This window comes from Opisthocomus hoazin, chromosome Z (assembly GCF_030867145.1).
Source record: "Opisthocomus hoazin isolate bOpiHoa1 chromosome Z, bOpiHoa1.hap1, whole genome shotgun sequence".
In the NCBI taxonomy this organism is placed as follows: domain Eukaryota; kingdom Metazoa; phylum Chordata; class Aves; order Opisthocomiformes; family Opisthocomidae; genus Opisthocomus; species Opisthocomus hoazin.
In genome coordinates, this window is record NC_134454.1 from 79,849,690 (window position 1) to 79,872,651 (window position 22,962).

At 51.6% G+C, this 22,962-nt stretch overlaps 1 protein-coding gene across 6 annotated transcripts in view; it reads right to left on the reverse strand.

The window, feature by feature from the left end:
• The window catches only part of CNTFR (ciliary neurotrophic factor receptor), a 213,335-nt gene that overhangs the window by 152,424 nt on the left and 37,949 nt on the right, over positions 1-22,962 (reverse strand). For 2 of the 6 annotated variants that reach the window (XM_075411625.1, XM_075411626.1), the window contains one exon: positions 7,549-7,653. The exons of 3 other annotated variants lie outside the window; for them this stretch is intronic. The gene's annotated coding sequence lies outside the window, so the exon portion shown is untranslated. Of the gene's footprint in view, positions 1-7,541; positions 7,654-22,962 lie in introns of all 6 variants that reach the window. One more of the 6 variants, XM_075411627.1, reaches the window with a different exon arrangement.

The window sequence follows — 22,962 nt, forward strand, 5'->3', positions numbered from 1 at the left end:
CCAACCAAAGAGAAGGCCAGGGACATTTCCCCACCCCCCACCCCGCAACCATAAAGCAAGGAAACACAGCAACCATTTGCAAGGCAGAACACCTCTTATTAACCCTCTGAATGCTGCTCACCCGCTCAGCACCTCCCTCCCTCTAACAAGGAGACAGAAAAATTGATGCCACTAGCCTTTAGCCTCCAGATCCAAGTCTGGTGTCCAAACATAGCCAGGAGATGACCCGACCGTCCCTGCAGCATATAGGCAAAGCACTGAAAATGAAGCCAAGAAAACAAGACTGCAAATAACTTTCTCTCAGGAGTCACGGGGGTCCCGGGATTTGCCTGGAGTGGCTCTGACTCAAGTACCAGTGGTGCCATGGTTGGGATGACGACAAGACCTCTGCCAGCCCAAGATGAGACTCTGCTGCTTCCCACCTCTGGGGAGATGGATCTGCCTGCTCTGTAAGGTACAGGTCGCTTCAGGGTTGTACTGCCTGCCAGTGCGGAGGCAAGCAGAGGGACACCACCAGCTCCGCAAGCACCCCTGCCATGGGCTTAACATTGCTAGGGACAAAGGGTGCTTAGAAAGAAGGTGAAGTTTCAGTTTTTCAGGATGCTGCTCCCTGTTGACACCACCCAGCACGCAGGGAAAAACCTGCAGCAACTAAAAACCTGCAATTCTCCCAGCAAAGTGCTGCCTGCAGAAGCACCTAGCAACTTTGTGGGGGGAGGAAAAAAAAAAACAAACACAAACAACACAAACCCAAGGATTTACAGCATCCAAACTCAGGCCACCAGCCACTCTCCTGACCCTGCGGCATGTCGTGCACTGGAGATGGCACACTGATGCCCAGGCCTCCCCCACACGTCCTGCTACAAGGCAAGTCGATTTCTGATGCTCATCCCACCTCCCACCTTGCTTTATTTCTGCCTGGTGTCTGACCTCCCCCTTTCCTCTGGGTACTTTTCCTGCTGCCGTTTGTTCCTGTCCTTTACAGCTCTGCCTGCTGTCACTTGTATAACCTTGCCTGTTTGGTAATTTGTGGCAATAAAGTGTCACTCTGGGGAAAAAATACAGCGTCGCAGCAGCATATAAATCTCCGATCCATAAATTGTGCTGGCCCCCACGTGCGTGCCCCTCCTTTTCAATGTAAAGTGCAACAATTTAGGGCAAGAGGAAGAAAAAAGAGCTGGTAATATGTGATCTTACAGAAGGGCAGCACTCCTCCGTGCTTGTAACGGCTGTAACGGATGTTGAGGGGTTGGTGTGTGCTGTAAATTGCCCTGGAGACATGGGGCTTCTGTAGAGGCTTCCTAGAGCTATCCAGAGCCTAAAGCGAGTCATCTTTAGGAAAAAAAATAATACAATAGACGTTGCCAAGGGGTGCCGTCAGTGCTGCAGCCTGGGAGCACACATGACCCTAGGAGAACCGTGTGCTGAATATCCTTCAGCAGATCCCCACCAGCACCCACTCCCCTCGGGCATCTGGGGGGAGCACGAGGAGGCAATTCTGCACTTTTTTCCCCCTCCATCTGACACAGTGGGTCCCCGCTTTACACAGCCATACGCCCACCTCTGAGCTGACGGCATCTCCCCACGGCTCAGAGCCAGGACTCGGTGGGGCAGCTCCGACCCCAGGCAAACGCACGCCAAATCTGTGGCCCCATGAACCCCAGCTCCACTGCACAGAGCATTGGGCATCCACCACCATGGTCCTCCAGCAGCCGTGAAACCCACAGAAGCCGTGAAACCCACAGAAGCCGTGAGACCATCTCAAATGGTTTCAGAGGGAGTACAGTCCCTCTTGCTGATAGTTATTTCCTTTAATTGGAAAACTACTTGCCTCCCATCAGAGCCCTCATTTACTGAATGATCATCTCTGTCACGATGCAGCTCAGCATGCCGGGCCAGCTGTAAAAAGTCACCTCCAGCACAACCACTGCCTCTCTCCCAAGCCATGGCTCCTGTGCCAGATCCAGCAGACAGTCCCTCTCCCATACCCACAGTCCTTGGAACGCTGGGGTCTCATCCACCACCCGTCACACAGAACAGCAGGAAGCCTTGCATTAAAGCCTTCTCCTGACACTGACATCTTTCCTGACATCTATGGCCCACCTGAGCAGCTAAGTAACACTCCTGTGAATATAAACAAGCGGAGAAAAGTGCATTCACTAGACAGATAGCTTGGGGAAGTGTCATCACCCGCTGAAAGCCCATATGCGGTTTTGTAACAAAGGTATTTGCTTCCTGTCTTGCCCACTCGTCAGAGGAATATATGAGCGAAGCTAAGCAGCACCCTGGAGACAGACTAAAACCAAGCAGAGAGCAAGGGGATGCTTGGAGTGCTCTGCAGGAGCCGTGCAGACGAACACATTATGAACACCCTGGGGAGGAGAAATCTCCTTTCTCCCAGGCTTGGGAATGGCACGCAGCCAGAAGCCATCATGCAACTATCCTGCACCTGATCAAGAGGACATGTTATAAAACCAAAAAAAGTCAGGTCTTGGTCCCCAAACCTGCCCATATACAACTCCTTCCTTGCCACAGCCAGAATCCATCACAGAATGGAAAAAAAAAAAAGCGCTTGTGAAATGTCCAGCCCACTGCTATGGTGTGGTGCCAGGCTTGGGCATAAGGACACCCACACCGTGTCAGCGTGGGTCCTGGCAGGCAGCGAGCCCTGCACGAGCCAGCTGCCTGCCCTGGCAGCAAAGGGGGCCAACAGCATGCTGGGCCGCAGGAGCAGCCGCGCGGCCAGCAGCTCGCAGACCACACCGAGACATTGCTCCTAGTTTTGGGAGCCCCAAGACAAGACACATGTTGATTAACTGGAGCAAATTCAGCAGGGGTCACCCAGATGACCAGACGAGTTGCTGATAAAACTGACCCAGGCTCTTCACAGCAACACACAGCAAGAAGATGAGTGACAGTGGGCAGTAGCTGAAAGAAAAGGTTCCCACTAGATGCCTCCCTTCCCCCTCCACAGCCCACCAGCAGTGGAATGGAGGCCCACATAGCCTATGCTCTTTCCATATGCAGGGACTTTCAGGAGCAGGCTGGGTAAAGCCCTGAGCAGCCATATCCAACCTCATTCTCTTGTTCAGTGCAGAGTCTCTGCTGGACTTAGGATGTCCGAGGTCCCTTCCAAACTGGATGGCTTTGCAAATCCGTGGTGAAAAACCACAGGTGCAATGTCACATCAGGCCGCTGCTTCCTAGGGTCAGAACTGAAGGAAAACCAGCACAGCACATTTAACAACACTCAAAGCTAGGCAGAATGAAGCCTTGGCCCTTCTCCCATTCCCAGTTTCACAACTCTTCTGACAGAACAATGTATGGAAGGAAATGAAGAGCAACTCTACCATATGAGCACAGGCACTCCTTCACACCAGGACTGAATCTGGAGTTGGCAGTCCATTTCACCCCACCCTTTCCATCATCCCCTCAAAAACCATACATTCACTGAAGATGTATGTGCACATACACTGCAAGACCTGTGCTAACTTGGCCTGAGGAACCACTCCAAATATGCAGTTTGCATGTCTGGTACTGATTCAAACATCCTCGATAGCATTTGATGAAAGAGGAAAACACATGAGATGCAATATGGCAGTGGTTGCTGCTTCAGAGGTTTAGGGTGAACAGCAGGAAAAACCTCTTTTCTGGGAAGGTGGCACAGCTGAGGGCCAGGTACCCCAGGAGATGGTGGATGTCCATGCTTAAGCTGTGAACACTCAGCTAAAGAGCCACACTGATCTGATGTACCGTTGGTGGCAGTTCTGCTCTGGAGACCTCCGAGGTCCCTGTGGGTCTATGAAAATGCACAAACAAGATGAGAGATTGCTGGTCAGATCTTATCCTGGTCGCCAACTCTATGAGCACCTACAAGACCTCTCAGCCACTTCATTCTTCCCATCTAAAAAGCAGGTCCTTACCTGGAGGAAGTACAAAGCCCACCTACAAGCAGTACCACTGTGGGCTGTGCCTGGAGGGGATGCACCTAAGCCAGAAGGTAAAATGGACTGCTTCAGAACCAAACACTGATAAACACTCAAAAACTGCATAACCAAGTGACAGCAGCAGAGTTTTGGCAAGACATCTGTCCATCTATAAATAGAGCTCAACCGTGTGTCCTTATCGCAGGGCTTTGATGAGTTTGGGGAGAGCACTTTTTTCCCTTTTGCCGCCAAGTCACAGGCAACACAGATAATGGGCTTCAATCGATCCCGTTCAAGTACTACTAAACTTCGTACCACCATGGCAGCACGCCAGCCTCAAATAGGACAAGAGAACATGTGTCTGTTCAGAGCCAACCGTAAGGAGCAGGCAGAAAATTGCTTTAGACTTTAAAAAAACCAGGTGTTTTTTGCAGATTTGTAGATCAATCTACAATGTATTTTAGAGGTTTAAGAAAGTCAATAGAAACAAGATATATCATTGCTGCACAAGAACCTGAGAAGTTGTATTTCTATTTATGCTGCTAATAGCACTCCAACCGCAGGCTCATTGTGTGCTCCCTGCTGTGGTCCCACATCACTGGTTCTCCGGCAGCAAAGCTGAGGGAAGCGGCTCCCTCCACTGCTGTAGTCCACCACCCCATTGGTTTTGCCAGGACAACCTAGCCCTGGAGGTGGTTGAGGCCTGAGATACCCAAAAAGTGTCACCTCTGATCCTAGTGCCTTGCTTGCAGCAGGAGGACACAGGGACTGCTGGCATTGGCCAGCCTGACCTCCCACAAACTGGAGCTCGTGTCCTCAGGTCTCCATCCACGTGAGCTTAGCGCACACGTTCACTCCAGTCTCTTGGGATGCTCCAGGCAGTTCTGCGACAATCCCTTGGGACTCATTTCTCAACCTGGTACCAGTGCAGAGCCGCACAGGGTAGCAGCCTGGCCCCTGAAATCTCATCCCCAGAGATGTGACAAGCTGGTTCCTCCTGTAGACATACACCATACCTCTTGCACCATCGTGGCGTGACTTGGAGAGGCCTTGCATGGACCCTCTTGCAAGCCCTCTGCCTCCCCCCAGCCCCCACCGCAGAGCGCTACAAAGCATATTCAGAATTTTTCTTCCCGTTTTTTATCAGTATTAAGTGAGCCACATGACATGCCTTATCAAACCAGACCTAAATCATGCCTGCTCCTCCCTAGATCCTGTGTAATGCGTCATCCATTAAACATGCAATTAGCCTGCATTTACAAATCCGTTAGAGGCCCTCGCCAGCCAGCCATCGCTCACGGGCAGGACCACTCGCATCCCTCCGGTGGAGCCTGCCTTAATGAGCCACCAGGAAGCGGATCCCACTGGAACTGGCCACATCCATTTCCCAGCCTCCTCGAGGCACAAAAAGCACCTCCTGGCTTCCACCCTCTGCCTCGGGGGGGGAAGGATAATGTGTGTATCTGCACTGGAGAGAGTTAGCTGCACACCCCTGGTGAACAGGCAAAGACCCCGTGCTGTTGGGTGCCCGGCTCCAGCTACCCTCTTGCCCTAGAACCCTGCTGGGCATAGGAAAACACCTGGGCAGGCTGCAATGGGGCAAGCAGAAACCAGCTTTCTGCCCTTTCTACAAGGCTAAAACATTTGCAAATGCCTGCCACACATCCTACCCGAAGCCTATGGATGTTCCCTTTGGGAGCAAACACAAACAAGGGAGCCCATGGCCGTGTCACAGGGCACGGATCAGCAGCTGAAGCATGAAGGCTGGCAGGAGGACCAGACTGCTCCTGTTCCTCCAAACCCCTTCCCACCCCTCTGCCAGACTCGAGCTACGCCGACAGCACATCAACAGGGCTGGGCTTTTATTCCTCCGCTGCCGCGTACGAGCGGGCGCCAGGGGACGTATCATTCAGCAAAGCCAAGGAAGAAACAAGCAGCGTTAACCGCTAGCATGTGTGTACAGAGACCCCTCATAAACTCTTTTTTCCCTTGCTCCCATCTGCTTTGCTCTGGGCCACTAAATCCAATTCAGCAGCACTCAGAGCTTGTACTGAAGCTGCGACACATTTGTCAGATCCCTGACTAGACCCACAGCTAATTTTACAACGCTAATTTATCTCACCATATTATATCGCTTTCATTTCATCCCCCCCCCCGGATCCCATTACTGCCAGTGTACCTTGTAGCCAGTGTAACAGTAATTGGTATTATTAGCGACGTACCCTCCTTGAGCTGCTCTGTTTGCAGAGCTGCGAGGAGTCCCGTGGGCGGGAATGTGGAGGGAAGGGGTCTTTATTCCACCCCACTCCATGGAAGCCACCATCGGGCAATGTCAAGGGCAGGGTTTGGCTGCCGCTGAGCATCTCTGCACGCCCAAACTCCAGCCCGCTCCCCACTGCAGCTCCAATGGGTGCTGCCCACCCGCGTGGTCCCTTAACCTTGAGCTTTTAACTCCAGAGCACGCTTTCAGCCTTGCACACAGTGAGCATTTCTGTCCTTGCCTGTGGCTCAGAAGATACAATACTCTGCTGATCCAGGGTGAAAGGGGCTGCGAAACACCCCAGAAACCATGATGCAGGGGTAATAGTGCAGGGGAGTGGCACAAGGAAGATTCAAGACACTTCATGCTATTGTGCCCAATAGTTTCTCCTCTTTGGTGTAAGCTATTGCTTTTCCAAGATCAACGTAATTAAAGCCATGCAGTTTTAGATAAGTGGGAGGCTGTGCTAGTCAAACGGTGACAATTCCCACTTAAGATGTCCTTGCCTGGCATTTAGAGACTTGTTAAATTTTAATTCATCATTTTAATTTCTCAGGCGTAGCACCAGCAAGCACTGGCTTCCCCAGCCACCAGCACGGCTCTGCAGGGTCTGCGTCCCCAAATGGGGCAGCTGCATCCACAGGCCTCTTCTCTGCTCCTCCGGGGCCTCCATAGCTTAGAGAAGAGGACTCCAAATCTCTCCTCAAGCCATGCCGTGCTATCACAGCCCCATAAAAACCACATATGCAACAGCTCACAGAGGTGGGGTGACCCCTTGGTCATGGCTAGTGATGGCGGTGGTCTCCTAAGGGGATGGATCCCTTTTCAGCAGAGCAGAGGTCAGGGAAGCTCATCACATCCGTGACGCTGCAGCCCCCAGTGCAGGAAAGCAGAAATACCACCCAGCAGGCCCAAGAGCTTGAAGTTGTGCTTGTCTGTGAGAGATGGCACCTCACCTACCACCACAAAGCAAGGCTGGGTGACACTTACCTGCTCCAGAGCAGCTGAGCCACCACAGGACCTCTGCTAACCCAGTCAGACCACACATCCCGAGCTGCCAGAAAGGCTTTCAAATGGGACAGCTCTCTGTGCAGAAGCCTTCAATGTGCAGTTCATAACATGTACATTTTCTAAGCTGTTCACCCAAATCTGGTCCTCTGCAACCTAAATAACCACCGTTGGCATCTGCCCTCTTTGCACAGCAGCCACGGGGCTGCTCACACACCAGAGCCAGGTGCAGCCTTTTGACACACATTAATAAACACTGTCCTAAACAAAAGACCCGTGGGCAGCAGCCCCACAACAACCAGGTGGCCCAGAACACATCAACCATGGTGGGCAAGTGCTTTAACCCACCTCTTACCTCTCCACCAGTCCAGAGGCCTTGGGGAGTCCCTAATTTCTCATCAATGTCCAGAAGATTCCTCTGGCTGCTTCACCAACCCTCGCTGCTCGGATCTGGGATTTTCTTCAACAAAAGAGAAGAGACAACCTGTCAGGTTACCAGGCGGAGCTCTGCCTTCACTTCGGGTTTAGAAAACAACCAAGGGAGGGGGGCATCTGTTTTCCAGCCCTGACAGCTGGGGGTAACTGGTGTAAACATGAAGCTAGTTTAGATGAAGAGCTCTCCCACATGAGCATCACAGTCCAGCCTCAAAGCACGCATTTGCTTAATTATTTCGATTTAGAGACATGAAAGGGGAGAGGGACAAAAAAAAAAAAAATACAGCAGCTTGGGGCATCTCTGATCTTCTTTAAAGACAGACAGCAACACTCTCCAGCCAAAACAGCATAGCAGCCCTGAAACGTCAGCCCAGCACCAAGGCATTTGCCCACGAGGTCTTGCACTGTCTAAGCCCTAATCCTGCAAAGCCTCACACACGTGTTAAACCGTGCAGGGAGAGGCCAATCCGACTGAACCCGGGAGTGTGAAGAGGAAAGCACGCACGTACGGCTTTGCAGCACAGACACCGAGGACTGGAAACAGGAGAGAGACTTTCTGTGCTACATCTGACATGCTGCCTAGTGAGATGAAGTCTGAGGCATTGCTGCAACAAGCAGTGCCTTCAGCTATAGCAGTAAATATGCTTTTTGTGTTAGACAAACAAATTATCAGCCGAGATCCACGCTCATTATCTAGCTCTCGTGGTTGAGCCTCTGCTGTTTCCCCCTCCTTTTTAAATGCTTTGAGAAGGAAAAGTCTTATGATTCTGCATTATTAAAAACAAAAAAAGTAGAAGGACCCAAATTCCGCTAGCAAGAGGAAAGTCTGGGAGTCTCTCCTGCAGAGATGCTTTCCCCAGGGCAACTGCAACCCCAAGCCTAGAACACCACCTGCTTTAATTAGCACCCGACCCCAAGCTGACAAGTTTTGCCAGAGCCCTTGCCAGGACCCCGTCCAAAGCCCATGCAAGTCAGTGGGAGCATACTACAGAAACCCAGACTGCAACTCCCCTCGACCCCTCAGTTGCCCGCAAAATCTAAATAAATAAACACACAAACCCTCCCCCCTCAGACCCCCAAAGCTCTGCTGGGCACCTGATGGAGAAACCCTCATTTGCAAAGCACTGGGAAATAATTAAAAAGTTTTCCCAGAGCTTAAAAGGAGGCAAGCGGACCGTTTGTCATACCAGCAGCGCATGGCGTGCCTCAATTTATCATGCTTGTCAGGTGTCAGCCACCAAGAAATTTAACTCCATCTGCCCCAAGCCCAACGCCCGCAACGCCCCATCACTCAAAACCCGCTCTGCCAGGCACCCCCGAGCTGACAAGTGACTGGCAAGGAGGGGAGAGGGCTCCTCCCCACCAAGCCTCCCCTCCCTCTGCAATGCCAAGGCAAATTTTTTTCTTTTTTTTGACTTGCCAGTGAAGCAGAACAAAGACCAGGCTACAGCAAGCGGGCAAGGCTGCTTGGTCACTGCCTGGCAGGGACCTGCCTGGGCTGTCAGTCCAGTTTGTCAGGGATAATACAAGAAAGATGCGTTTAGCACAGAAAGCGCTTGGGGAGGTTTTTGCAGCATCCTCTGCTCAAGAAATAAGGGCATGGCTCTTGCAGGGACGGTGCATTACTTTGGGCACAAAGTGCAAAATCTCTGTACCTTTGCTGAGAGATGACATTGGGACCAGCTCACACCACAGAATCAAACAGAATCACAGAATGTTAGGTGTTGGAAGGGACCTCTGTGGGTCATCTAGTCCAAACCCCCAAGGGTTGGAAAGGATCGACACCCTGTGACAGCTCTGTGCGCTGTCCTGGTGGGATGAGCCAGCCCTGCCACAGGTCCAGCAGCGTAGCTTTCCCCTGTGAAGTCAAAGCATGGATTTGCTTTTAAGAATCTCAAACCAAGATCAAATTGGGTTTTGGAGGAGCTCAGCATACCCAAAGCAGGTTGCCATCTGAAAGACCTGGCTCGGGGCATGAGCTACCACTGAGCCAGCGGGAAGATCTGCAAGCTACGCTGCCCCAAAAACAGGGGACAGCCTTGACCACAACTCAGGCAGGCTCGTGTAAGGAGCAAATATCACCAGCCACCGACCAGGGACGAGTCCTGATGCAGGTCCCTGCCGGAGGGCTTGCACCGGTCCTGAGCTCACCCCACATCACTCAGGACTCGGGGTTCCAGCAATGCCATGGTCAGGACATTTTAGCGTGACACCTGCTTCATAGGGTCTGGCTGGGCTACCTCCTAGAAAGAGTCTTGTTTCGGCCATTTCTGTAGCAACAAACTGAGTTTGGAGGAACCTGAAATCATTGACAGAAAAAAGCACTAACTGTTTAAACAGGTCCCTGCAAAATCCTGAAGGAAGTCCAGTGCCCATTGCAGGCTGCATGTCCCATGCAGGAAGGCCTAAGAGATAACTGAACCACTCCTTACCAAAAAAAAAAACAAAAAACAAAAAAACAAACACAAAAAAAAAGCCGAACACACAGCATTTGCCAAAAATCCTTCCCCCCAGCACAAGCCAGGGCTACGTTGATCAGGGATCGATGAGTTTTACTTGTACTAGCAGAAGGGGCCCACGGTTTCCCAGCATCAAGACATCCAATGCAAGAGCTGGGGCGTAGGTTTTGCGCTCACATGTGCTCAAAGCAGCGCAGTTCCTGCTGTGGGAGCAGAGCGGCCGCTACCTCCCTGCACACGCTATATATAATACACCCACACAGCAGCGTTTTTCAGAGGCTCACAACTTGGCGCGGGGAAGGTGGATTTTCATGGCGTCAGCAACAAGCAGATCCCTGACACCTGGCTGAAAACCTTCCCCAGAACCATCAGACCCGGTCTCACAGCGCAAAGGTACTAGAGTTTCTTCGGCACAATAACTGAAAGAATTATTCTTTTTGTCTTTTTTTTTTTTTTTTTCTTTTTAAGCTGTGGATAAACTAATGCCTTTTTCTCCCCCAAACAGTGTTCTGAGAGCAGCTTAAAACCCTCTTTGCTAAAATTTTCCAAAAAAATTCAGCCGGAGGCAGAGACATGTGAAGTTTCAGTCCAAATGGTTAAAGGCTGGCGTAGTTTCAAGCAACTGAAGACAGGGGCTTATAATCAGAAGTGTCAGGCAACCTTAATTATATTATTTCCTGAAGGAAATAGTTTTCCCTCTGCCGAAGTCCAGAACTTATTAAAAAAAGTTGACCTCACTGGAACCAATCAAGATGGAGACAAGAAGCCTGTGACGGATTTTTAAGGCAGGCGAGTTCACGCATCTGTATTTTTGGGGGTCCAGGATTTTAGGACAGGTGTTCCCAGACAAGCCTGGCCATGCAACAGCCCCATGGCCAGAAGCCAGGATGCAGAGCCCCCTCCATCCACCCTCCACAAGCCCCCCGGGCAGGGGGGCACCAGAGCCCTGCACACCCAAGGAGGGTGCTCGCCTGCACCCGGATCGATTGCTTTGCCAACGCAAGCGAAGAAAAACAGCCGGCTGCTTTGTAGCTGTCAGGAGCACACAGGCTTTTTGTCTGTCTCTTCCCCTGCGCCCATAAATAAAAGTGACAGCAACTTTATTTAGGACTTCTTCCAGTTAAGAGGGGATGGAAGAAAAGTGAAAAATGAAATCGTAGCTCAGCGAAGGCGGAGGGGGAGGATCCTGCAGGCACAGCTCAGGCTGTGCCGCGGCTGCGGCAGCCTGGGCTGGCTGTCACCCTCGCAATCCTGAAACCCGCACCTCCTCGCCCCCATCAGCGCACCCTCCTCCTCCGTCCTCCAGGCAAAGAAACCCCATGCCATGTGCCCCTGCCTCCCACTGCCCATCAACTCCCCAGAGCTAGCAGAGGAGGCTCAAGCACCCAGAGGGAGTAAGAGGTGGAATAACTGTATCTCCTTTCCTCCTGAAAGAGGTTAATAACCCCCCTCCCCCCCCGCCCCAAAATGGTTCAGAAGAGAAAGTAACCTGTTCCCTGCACATATGCAAAGCGTGTATTGTAGCATTAACGTCAGCCCCGAAGTGCAGCTCAGCCCTGTGCAGCTCACCAGCACGGCTGAGTGGTGAGTGCAGCATCTCCACCAGCATCCAGCACCACGGGAGGTCCCAGAAACTTTGGCTATAACCTCCAAGGAGTCTTTTGCAACTGAGGAAAGACCTCATTTCTGTAAAAAGCATGGAAGAAGACTCAAAAAGCAAGAGAGGTGGTGAAGGCTGCTCCATGAGAGGGCTGAGCAGCCAGCAGAGCTGGCCCCTGGCAATGACCCAGCATGGGGGAGCACAGCCAGGGCTGGAAAATCCCAGGTCTGGTCTCCCCCAGCGTCTCCCAGCAGTACAACGCCTCGTGTATTGCAATGGTATTGCAACACGTTGGAAACACAAGCTTTGTTTCAACCTTCATCCTGCTTGTACCAGTCCTGAGCCAGAACTATGCCACGTGCAGAAAGCCAGTCCCCAACATGGGTTGTAAGGCTTGTGCCGTCTGCACTATGGGACCAGATCCCAGCTGCTTAGGAGCTTGACTGGAGCTAGATCAGAGTTATTCCATGCACCTACACAGACACTCAGGGCAGGCGTGTAGAAGACACCCACCATCCTGGGGATGGGCGCCCACCCCGTCCAGAAAGGCTCAGGGTGAAAGCTGGGTGCAGCTCCCAGGGGAGACAGGCTGTGAGTGACCTCATGGGTTTCTTCCACCGCTGCCCTCTCCGCTGCTGTGAGTCAGAGATTAACGACAGACCATTTGTCAGCACCAGTGGCATCATCGCCAATCTCATTTCTGAGCAGACATCTGACCTTGCTTGCATCCCCGAGACCCGTGTTACCGCACGGCTCAGGCAGCCTCCTGACAGCTCCCAGGGGACTCAACGCGAGGTAGGGGACCGGGCTGTGACACTGTCTGATCCTGACTCAGGATGCACAAAATAAGACTTTCAGCTGCAGGATTAGTGATGAGCGTTTGTAGGTTTGTCCCACTGCCCTGCCCTTCTCTCAGCCAGCACCCAAGCAAGGGTGCTGAGCACTGGATTAGGTCATGGAAAAGGGAGATTTGTCCCCGAAGACGAGAGCTCAGGCAAAGTCAGCCTTGCCTGAATCTTGGGGGGGGGGGGGGGGGGCGGAATGGGGAAGACAACCCTACCTTTTTCCCATGCTCACACAATCCTATGTCTCCATCCCACATTACCCAGCCAGCTGATGGGTTCAATGCGCAACACCAGCTGTGGCACCCAGACCTTCTCCACAGCCAGCCATGACCTAGGCTCGATTTTAAACCAGATCTCACTCAATAAGGAGACCAGATAAAATCCAAACACGGATCCACCCTGCATTTCTGAACAGAGCTTGTACCTGTGTGCTGGAGAGTAGGTGAGCTGTGCCACAGGGTCCAGCACCCCCTTGGCCCAAATCAGACCATGCTGCCACCATACAAGTCTGCTATGCAACTGTCACTCAGACACCACACATAGCTCTAGTCCTCACGCCTCAAAGGCAACAGTGAGACCGCAAGAGGCACACGGGAAGGGGACAAAAACAGCTTCTGCATTAGGGCACACCAAGCACACCAAGACTTTTCTCCCTGGGAAGACAGAAAGCGGAAAGGGAGGAGACCGGACTTAGCCACAGGACCTCAGACTAGACACACTGTGTTGGCCAAACCATGATGTTTGCACAGCTCCTTGCTAAATGGCAGGAAACAAATGATTTCACGAGGAGCAGGGAAAATTCAAGGAGAACAAGTCCTCTGATAAATCTTGTCCTCATGCAAGCTTTGCCTCAACACAGCCCGCAGTCTTAGACAGCCAGGTGCTGGGAGGATTGCATTCCCTCTGGGAGGGACAAGACTACTACCAGGACAGCTCTTCATCTACACTGAGTCAAACCAGTCCTGCCTCTCACACTTCTCATAAGAGAAACGAATTAAAATGATGTGGGACTGGGAAGAGACACACTCATTTGAGATGAAGAAATCAGTGCCATTAAACATCATTAGAATAATGTGCCCAGAAAGCTTCATAAAAGGAGATACCATATGACTGAATGCTCTCCAGACCCTCATTTTACACAGACCCAAAACTCCAAACCGAGAGTCTCCTCTAACAGCCAACTCTCATAACTGTCACAAGGTTTTTCGTTTTGTGTGGGTATTTTTGGTGGATTTTTTTTTCCTGAGGAGCTTTTTGGGTTTGCAATTGAAACTACAATTCTTTTGGTTCCTGAGGGGAGGGGGGGAATTTTCATTAAGCTGAAGCAAATGGCATTTTTGCTTGTCAAAAATATTTGACACAACTCTGACAGACGCGACCAGACATAGAAATAAAAGATTTAAAACCTTCTGCTTCAGAGCTTAAAAATCCCCACTCCTCAGTCCCACACCAGGACAAGCTCTCTCCTATGGGTCATGCTGCCAAGGGGCTGCCGGCACCATCCCAGCACTGATGCTGGAAGGGAGGACAGGGACCAGCCACACCAGCCTGTTCATCCAACTAAAACCCCACCAGCCCACATTATCCTGCTGCAGGCTGCTGCCTCCGAGGCTGGGTCAGGCTCTCCCCGGCACAACAAGCAAACAGCCGGCTCCAGTGGCGAGGAGGTGAGCGGCATTGATCCCCTCCCTCTTCTGCTGCCATCCGTATCCGACAACGGCATCGACCAAGAAGCAGTGGATATTTTATTTCCTCAGCCACCCGGGCTGTGCATCAGCAGCCATCGGGCCTCCTTCCCCATCTGTCGTGTCAGCGACGCGGCCGCAGATGCCGTGACAAGACGCAGAGCGGTGTTGAAGCCCATTTCGAAATCCTTCTATCCTATTTTAGCCAGAGAGGCTTATCAGCATGGATTTATACTGTTTGCCCCAATATTTAGCTACCGAGCTGACTAATCTGTGTGCAAGAAAAACCCTGGTGGCTCAGAGGCTGAGCAATCTACATCATTCATCATTTAGATTAGCTATTGTCTTAATCCTCTTTAAAGTACTGTATAATACATAAGGGAATGGATGTCCTGTATGCTCGGGATATGCAGAAAAAAACACAGGCTGAAGCTCAGAAACTTGGACAGAAGCTAGAATGACAGTTCCTACCAAGCCACGGAAGAAAAAGGAAGCCTGTTGCACCTCCTGACAGCTGGTTTAACTTCTTCTTGCTCTCTCTACCGCAGCAGCCTTTAATTATTTCCTAGCCAGCTTCCTAAAGAAACACATAGCTCCCCTGCCCTCCCGCCTCATCGCAACCCCGTTACCAACTGGGGACCCCGAGCTGTGCCAGCCCATGCCCTGAGGATGAGCATCTCCGTGCCCCCGGGAGCTGGGACACCCCTTGCCAGCATCAGCCATGGCCGTGCTGTTCTCTGAAAGACAACGGCTCTGCGCAGCCCCGGTGTCACGCTTTGGGCCTTGCCTTGCAAACAGGCGGGCTCAGGTCGAGGATTAAAGTCCGCTTTGCTATCTGGGATCACGCCGTGCATCGCTGCAGCGCCCGGCGGGAGGACAAACAAAAAACAGGTTTCTTTATGGAAATAGCAAGGAGTTTGGGGGGGAGGAGGAGGGGGTGCAACAAGGCAGTAGCAAATGAGGCTTTAGTTCGCTGCCTGCCAGAGCTGAGGGAGCTAATAAACAGACAGATGAGAGCTAAATTGTCTTCTGAACCTCTGTATCAGTATTCACATTACAGAGGCTGCTTCCAGCAATTCCAGCTTATTAATAATAAATGCTACATAATTACAGCAGGCTTGCTTTTGTCCTCTCTTCCTGTTTTCTGTCAATGTCTGCTTAACCCTGTGCAGCCCACAGCCGGATCTCCACCGGCACCAGCCACTCCGAGGGTGGCACGGCCCCGGCACCACCGATGGGTGCCTCTCCCAGCTCCCTCCTGGGCTGGACAGGGCACAAGGGGAGGTGAGGGAAAGCTCAAGGGCTCGTGCCAGTCCACAGCAATCACCTTCTCTCTGTCAAAGCCACGACGACGTTGCTGCAGCGCACGAAAAAAGGAGTCTTTGGGGCCTTGATGGTGGCCCCAGCCTAGGATGAGTTGGGGACTGTGCAGATGGCATCTCCAAAGCACAGAGAAGCACCGCGTCACTGACAACTTCTTCATAACCAACAGGGCTTAAGGCCTCTCCTGCTTTTGACCTCCAGATTTGCAGCTGGAGCTGCCTTCCCTACAGAAACGCTTTTGGGGTGTGTCTGCCCCAGCCCTTCCTCTGCACCCACAGTCACAGGGCCATCAGAGGTGATGGCTCCCCAGGATGCATGGGGCCAGGAGCAGTGACACCACACACTGCTGGGAGCTTGCACTGGACTCTGGAGGGACCCCGGAAGGAAACATCTGTAGGAGGACACAGACGACCCACTGGTCCTAAGTCTGGCACCCACATAAGGAAGAACAAAATTTTTGTGTAACTGAGTTCCAGACCAAAAAACCTCCAGCCTGTGCAGCATCACAGCCACCTTCCCACATTCCCCCCACATTCTCTGCAGTGCCAGGGTCCCTCAGACCCAGCTGCGCTTCCCAAGCGTCCTTCTTCCTAGGCAAGCTGCACCAAAACACCGTGCCCTGTCTGATCACTTCATGAGTTGATTAAAATGAGAGATCAAGACCCTCCGGCAGATTTTCCCCTGAATTTTAGAAGTGTTTCATCCAATCTAGCTGCAAACTGAGCCCTGGAGCCTGCTTTGCTTCCCACAGGGCGGTCTCTGTGAGCATTTCTTCCTCAGTTGCAGGCAAAGAACATCAAAACTCTGGAGAAGGGTCTACGTTAACAGTGCAATAGCTGTTTATAGTAAAGCACAGGTTTAATTTGCACCTTTCAGTCTAGCTCTCTCTTTTCCCAGCCTTGCGGGGAGGCTGCCATGCCCCCTAACATGGCTTCAATAATAGAAGAGAACAAATACCTCAAATGGGATTTCTGTGAGAAGAAACCAACATGCAAAACAAAGCGTGCCTGCCTTCCAGTGCAAATTAACTCAGCTTCTGCCCCAGCTGCAGACCTTTCCAGACATGAGACCCACTGGACAGCAAATGAATGCCAAGCAACTCCGATACAAATCTTTCCCTGCACAGAGGGAACTTCAAATGCTATGGGAACACTTGGCTCAAACAGCCGAGCATTGAAAAGCCTTGAAATGGAAAAAAAGAAAAAAAAAACAAACCCCAGCAACTCAAATCCAGCTACACCACTCACACAGGGAAGACAAGGCTGGAGTGACAGAAGACTATCCATCCCTCAGACACCAGTGTCCCACCCAACCTGGGATGCACAACATACACCAGCACTGGCATCTTGCCACCACTCTCCTGTGGTTCCCATGGCTGCACGTACCCACTTTGCATTTTCTATGCCATCTCCTCAGCAAGGTGAAGCATAGAAGCATTTTTCTCCCTGGATATGTCATAGTCACTTTTTTGCTCTTACCAGGAAATGAAGCAGCAACCAGTTGTTCAGGAAAAAATGCTGAGGAAAAAGAACCACAGCTCTTCTCTGTCCTACAGTGACCAGTACAGGTGCAGAGAAAAGCGAGAGGTACAGAGCATGCAGGTGGTGATGGGAGGAATGCACAGGACAGGAGTCCTCTGGACAACTCAAGTGGAGTGGGCATGCCAGAGAAGGATGAGTAGAATGGGAAGTAGAAAAAAAGAGGTATCATCGTCATCACATCATGCTCTTCTTTGCAGGATGGTATGAAGAAGGCTACTTTGAGAGAAACATTGGTAGTAAATGGCTATGGGGTATGAAGAAGCTCAAATTCATCTCTGCTGGGTGGCCCTGGGTCGGTCACATCTCCATAGGCTGCCTCTCTCAGCAGGACAGTCCCAGTTTCTTGACTGCAGGGACCTCTGCTCCCTGTGCAAAAAGCAGTCAGCTGGCTGGAGTCCCCACACACTGCTGTGAGCTGGTGTGGCCAGGAAAGTAATAAGCTGTATAGAAAGGGAAGGGAAACCCACCAAGTGATGCAAGGAAGATGATATATGTCAGCCCTAGGAATGAAGATCCTGAGCTGGACTGCAGCTCCGAGACACACGCAACGACCCAGCCAAGCAAACTGTGCTGCTGGAGGAGATTCCACATGCAGAGGGAAGCGATAGCCCTGCCAGCCCCTCGCAGTGCCCACTAGACACAGAGACCACCTCCAGCACTGCTGGGTTGGCTGTCAGAGGAGGACAATGCTTACAAATATCTGCAGGGTGGGTGTCAGGAGGATGGGGCCAGACTCTCTTCAGTGGTGCCCAGTGACAGGACAAGGGGCAATGGGCACAAACTGAAGCTTAGGAAGTTCCGTTTGAACATGAGGAACAACTTCTTCACTCTGAGGGTGACGGAGCCCTGGAACAGGCTGCCCAGGGAGGTTGTGGAGTCTCCTTCTCTGGAGATATTCAAGACCCGCCTGGACAAGGTCCTGTGCAGCCTGCTGTAGGTGACCCTGCTTTGGCGCGAGGGTTGGACTGGGTGACCCACAGAGGTCCCTTCCAACCCCAAACATTCTGTGATTCTGTGACTGCAGGTGTGGGAGGACAGTGAAGCACCCAGACTGCTCTGCATGCCCCTCTCATCAGGGCACACCCAAGCCAAGGCCAAACCTTTCCAGCATGGATTTCTGCGTCACAGTGCTACGGAGTAAAGCGAGATTTGCCCCAAGATGACCAGCCTGCACTCCTAGATGCAAAGGCATCTAATCACTAGACTTTCAAGCCCCCAGGCTCATCTCCAGGACAGCCTGAGTCTCACCCCCCTGCCAGAGCTGTTTCTCTGCTTTCCAGCAAACTATGTCCAAACACACCCCTCAAATTGCAGGATGCTCCTTGGCAGATGATGGTAGCACGTTGTAGGCTGTGTGAGCGTCTTGTGCCACCCCCCTCCACAAGCCATTTCAAAAAAAGATAGCAAGATATTAATTACAAATTAAGCTGCTAATTGATACTAAATTCAGTTAGCTCCAGGGGAAACAGAGGCAGCGCTGTGCCCCTCATGCCACGATCCACTGATAGCAAACTGCAATATGAGGGGCCTGATCTCCCCAGGAAAGCTGCTGGGGACACAGTTGCACCTCTTCCAGCTCAAGCTGCACATGCCAGCCCAGGGCTTTCTTAATACCCCACTTCTTCCAGTCCTGACTTGTCTCCAACCAGTGTGACAACCAAAGGAGCAAACACACTCTCCCAGCTGATGGTCAGACCCTAGTGCAAATCCAAATTCAGCAACCACAAATGCCAGCAACTGCCTCCACCAGACCTTTCCTATAACACAGACCCCTGGGGTGGCAGCCCCAGGGGTCCCCCAGATAAAAATCTCCTTGCTTGGAGAGGGTGAATGCTTTCCCTATCGCCACATCCTAGCAGTAATTAAAGGTTTATATAGCAACAAGTCTCCATTTTGCTTGGCCCTGCGTGGACTCCTGTGTCTTGCAGAGGGCAAGGAGATGAAGCAATGCAAGAATCAGCCCATGCCAGACAGATAAGATTGGGTCAGTTGAGATCCTAGAGCTGAAGAAACCCCTCCTGCCATGAGCTTCTCAGTTCTGCCTTCTGGAAAGCTCAGAAACACAGTGCAGAATTACCTCCTCTCTTGACAAGTAACAAGTAACTAAATTAGTAATATTAATAAATAATGAACAACAATTCCTTAATAAGGGGCAGTAAAGCTTGAAGTATTGCACCCCTTTGCCCCAACTTCGAAGCACATGGGAAGTTCCTCTCTTGCACAGGGAAGTGCAGCACTTGCCCACATCGGACAGACCTGCCTCTCACAGGGGCTCTGCTGGAGCAGGACCAGCTCTGCTGGGTTTGGCCCTCAATCAGCCGATGCAGAGGTCTCCATCCAGCCACTCTTGCACCGCCCTTCTCCTTGGGCACCTCAATTAAGCCTAATGAATTACATCCACCAGAAGTCACGAGTGAATGCAGGAAGACTTGACGACCATGGTGCTGTGCAAGCAGAAGGTGAACATATAAAATTGACTCAGGTTGACAGAAAACTGCGCAGTGAAGCTTGTTGGAAGATGCTAATTGAGTGATAGAGATTCCGTAGTGAAGCATCTGTTTGGGTGGTTTTGGTTCAAAAGGGGGTAAAAAGAAATTGTGATAAAAGCCATTTCTACCTTTAAATAGGAAAAACTCCAGAAGTTTTATGCTATTTCAACATTTAAGTTTAAAAAAAAGTTTAACCAAGACGAAAAAAAATATTATATCTACCAGCATGGATTTAGGATCAGAGCTGTAGAATAACTTAGGTCAGCTCAGATCTCAACCTAATGCCATGCAGGAAGAGCAGGACCAGCCAGCTCAGGTCACACAGGGGCTGCTGCAGGTCAGGGCTGAGCATCTCAAAGGCTGGACCTTTCCTACCTCTTGTTCCTGTTGCAGTGTTTGACCACACTCATGGGTACAAGATAGATGTCAGTGCCTGACAGGCAATCTGATACTCCAAAACAGGCTGTTGTCTGCTGCCCTGTCCCTGGGTGCTTCCAAGAACAAGTCCATCTCCTGCCTCTCCTCACCCTTCAAGGGGCTCAAAACATCAGTAAGGTCCCCAGTTCCCCTCAGCACCCTGCTTCACCTTCCCTTCCCTAGGCCGCACAGACCTGCTGCTCTCAGCATCTCCAACACGATTCCTCTCCTCCACAAACCCTCCAAGTTTCCCTGCTAACAACCACCAATGAGTTTTGACATCGCATTCCCACGGGAGATGGTGGCAGGGAAATATTGTAAACCAAGACAGACTGCACAGCTTCCTAGAGGGCAGGAAACTCTTCCCAAATCTAGTCACAGCCATAACTGACTGTCACAGTTTTCCCTTCAAAAAATAAAGATCCCTGCTCCACAGCGATGGAAACAGTTGCTGTTTCAACACTGTTCCCCCCACCCCGTTCCTTCAATTCAAAGTCAATTACGGCAAGGTTAATGGGGCAGAGAGGATGCCAGTCGGCTGGGTAATGATGTCAAAGCACCTGGCATTGCCTGGGCAACAGCTAGGCAGCGGGGATGCAAATGAAGGCGCGGGATTGCACTTGGTCCCTGGAAACAAGCTGATGCAATTGAGCATATCAGCATTAATGAACACGGAAATAACGAGCGAGCACCCAGAGAAACACGGCACTGATAGGGAGGTGGGGGCTGCACCCAGCAGGAGGATATGGCTACTGGCACCACATGCAGGGTGTCAATGGGAGTGGGCTCCACGGTGCTGACCTTTCTCCAGGTCTCCACCCAGAGGTGCCATCCATGGTTTAACACTCCAGCTTTGCACACCCAAGACCAACCATGTTTCTCTTATGTTGAAGTCTCTCCTCCAGCATCTCCTGGCTCCTCTCCAGGCAAGCTGCAACAGGAAGAGCAACAGGAGAGCTGTATGCATTAAGAGGCCACATCTTTAAGTGATCTGATAAACATGGGGCCCAGGCAGCAAAGAACAAGGGGCAAGAGGTCCCCAAGAGCAGAGGTGACTGAGCGCATTTCAGTGCAAGGAGCAGTGACCTGCTCAGCAGGAAGTCTACTCCAGCAGTGCAGCCCAGTTTCTCCAGAGCTTGCAGTCACCACACCATCTGCAATTAATATTTTGAAGCCTGCAGTCAGAGCAACAGGAGATGCTACGTGGGATGTTGTTTGCCAGGACAGTACCTGCCACAAGCTTCCACAGACCAGGACTACAGTGCAGCGGACTGGAGTGCTGCAGGCCCCAGGCACCAGCAAGCCATTTCCAGCTTTGGTCCACCATCCATCTCCTGTGTCTTCTCCCTTGTCCATAAGCCATCAGATCTGCCTCAGCACATCAACTGCTTGGAAAACCTTCACTGCTCTATGGTAATATTCAGTGTTATTTTATCCCTGGCCTTTAAGACCACCCCACACCACCACTCTGCCCTCTTTCCTGACCCCACTCACACCAGAGCACAGCTGCAGTGATGTAGTTGCCTTTGGTCCCCGAGCAGAGGCCATCCATCCCTCCTCATCCCAGTGGCACAGGTGAGCTGGTGCCCCACACTTACCCTCTTCTGCTTTCTGCTTACCCTCTTCAACTCCACAGCCCGCCCCTAAGATAGACTCCATGGCAGCAACAGCTCCACCAGCAGCTGAAGTGAGGTCCCACAGGTGTTCTGCTGCCCCAAGAAAAGCTACATTAGATAGGCAGGGAGAAGCTGACAGCATTTCTCACACCAGTGGCTAGCAGAGCTTGCACAGTTGAGATGAAGCTGTGCAAATGAGACCCCAGAAACCACCCCCCAGCCCCAGTGATTCCCCACAGGCATGAAGAGCAGTATCAGGGACACACAGCAGCCAGTGCCACAGGGGAGTAGCTGGGTCACGCATCCATTTACAAGGTCATCAGCCTGTGCCTCTTTAAAGTCCTTCACTTTCACCCGAAGCAAGTCAAGGTGACTCCGACAGACCCTGCTGCTCTCTGCTATCCCCTGCCCTTGTGTTGTCAGCCCCTCACAGCAGAGAGCATCCTTCTCTGCTCTCTGGAAACGGCCCAGCAAAGCAGCATCCTGTGCCATAAATAACATTGGCACTGGGCAAGAGCAAAGCAGCCGTGGGCTCTGTAGGGACCCAAGCATCCCTGGCTAACCCACGCCCAGGCTCTGTGCGACGCAGGGCTTGCCCCGAGCAAACACCTTCCTCCCTGCCCACCACAGCAGGACCAGGCACACCCGGGCTCACAGCAGTGCCATCCCCAATGCCAGGTCTCTCCTTCAGTCCCAGCATGCTGCTTTCAAATGTCAGCACGAAAACCAGCTACACAGGGGGAATTAAACTCAGGAGGAGGGGAGGGAATAAAAAAAAAAAAAAAGAGAAAGATGAAAGACGAAAGGGAGAAGAGACAGCTCTGCTAATAGCGAGTCAGCCAGAAGTCTCCAAATCCATTTGAAATGCGTAGGGCTTAATTTAACTTAATGGTTTTGTCAAACATTGGCACTCTGTTAAAAGCACAGGAGAGCTGGTAATCCAAATGCCAGTGGCTCTGCCTTTGCTAGTTGCAAGAAGACTGCTGTTCAAGCCCCCAGATGGATCCATCTGGCTTCACACAGGCAGCAAGCATGGCCCTGGCTACTGCAGTCACTCATTAGGGCAGCTCTGTATTTACTTAGCACTGGCAGCAGCCCTGGCTTTGCCCAGAACACAAAAACAAACACAGCCACTGCATTTCTGAGCTTGTACATATCTTAGGGCAGCCCCAGGCTTCTCCTGAAAACACAGCTCTGTCAGGGGAAGAGAGATGTGCAACTTTCCTTTGGGAAGACAAAATTAAATCTCTCACCTACGTGGCCTTTGGAAAGAAGTTAGAAGAAAAAAGAAAAGCAAACTCTTTGCTCACAGGCAGGCAGGCAAAGCCACAAGTTGAGCTGCATGAGCCAGTTCCCCAC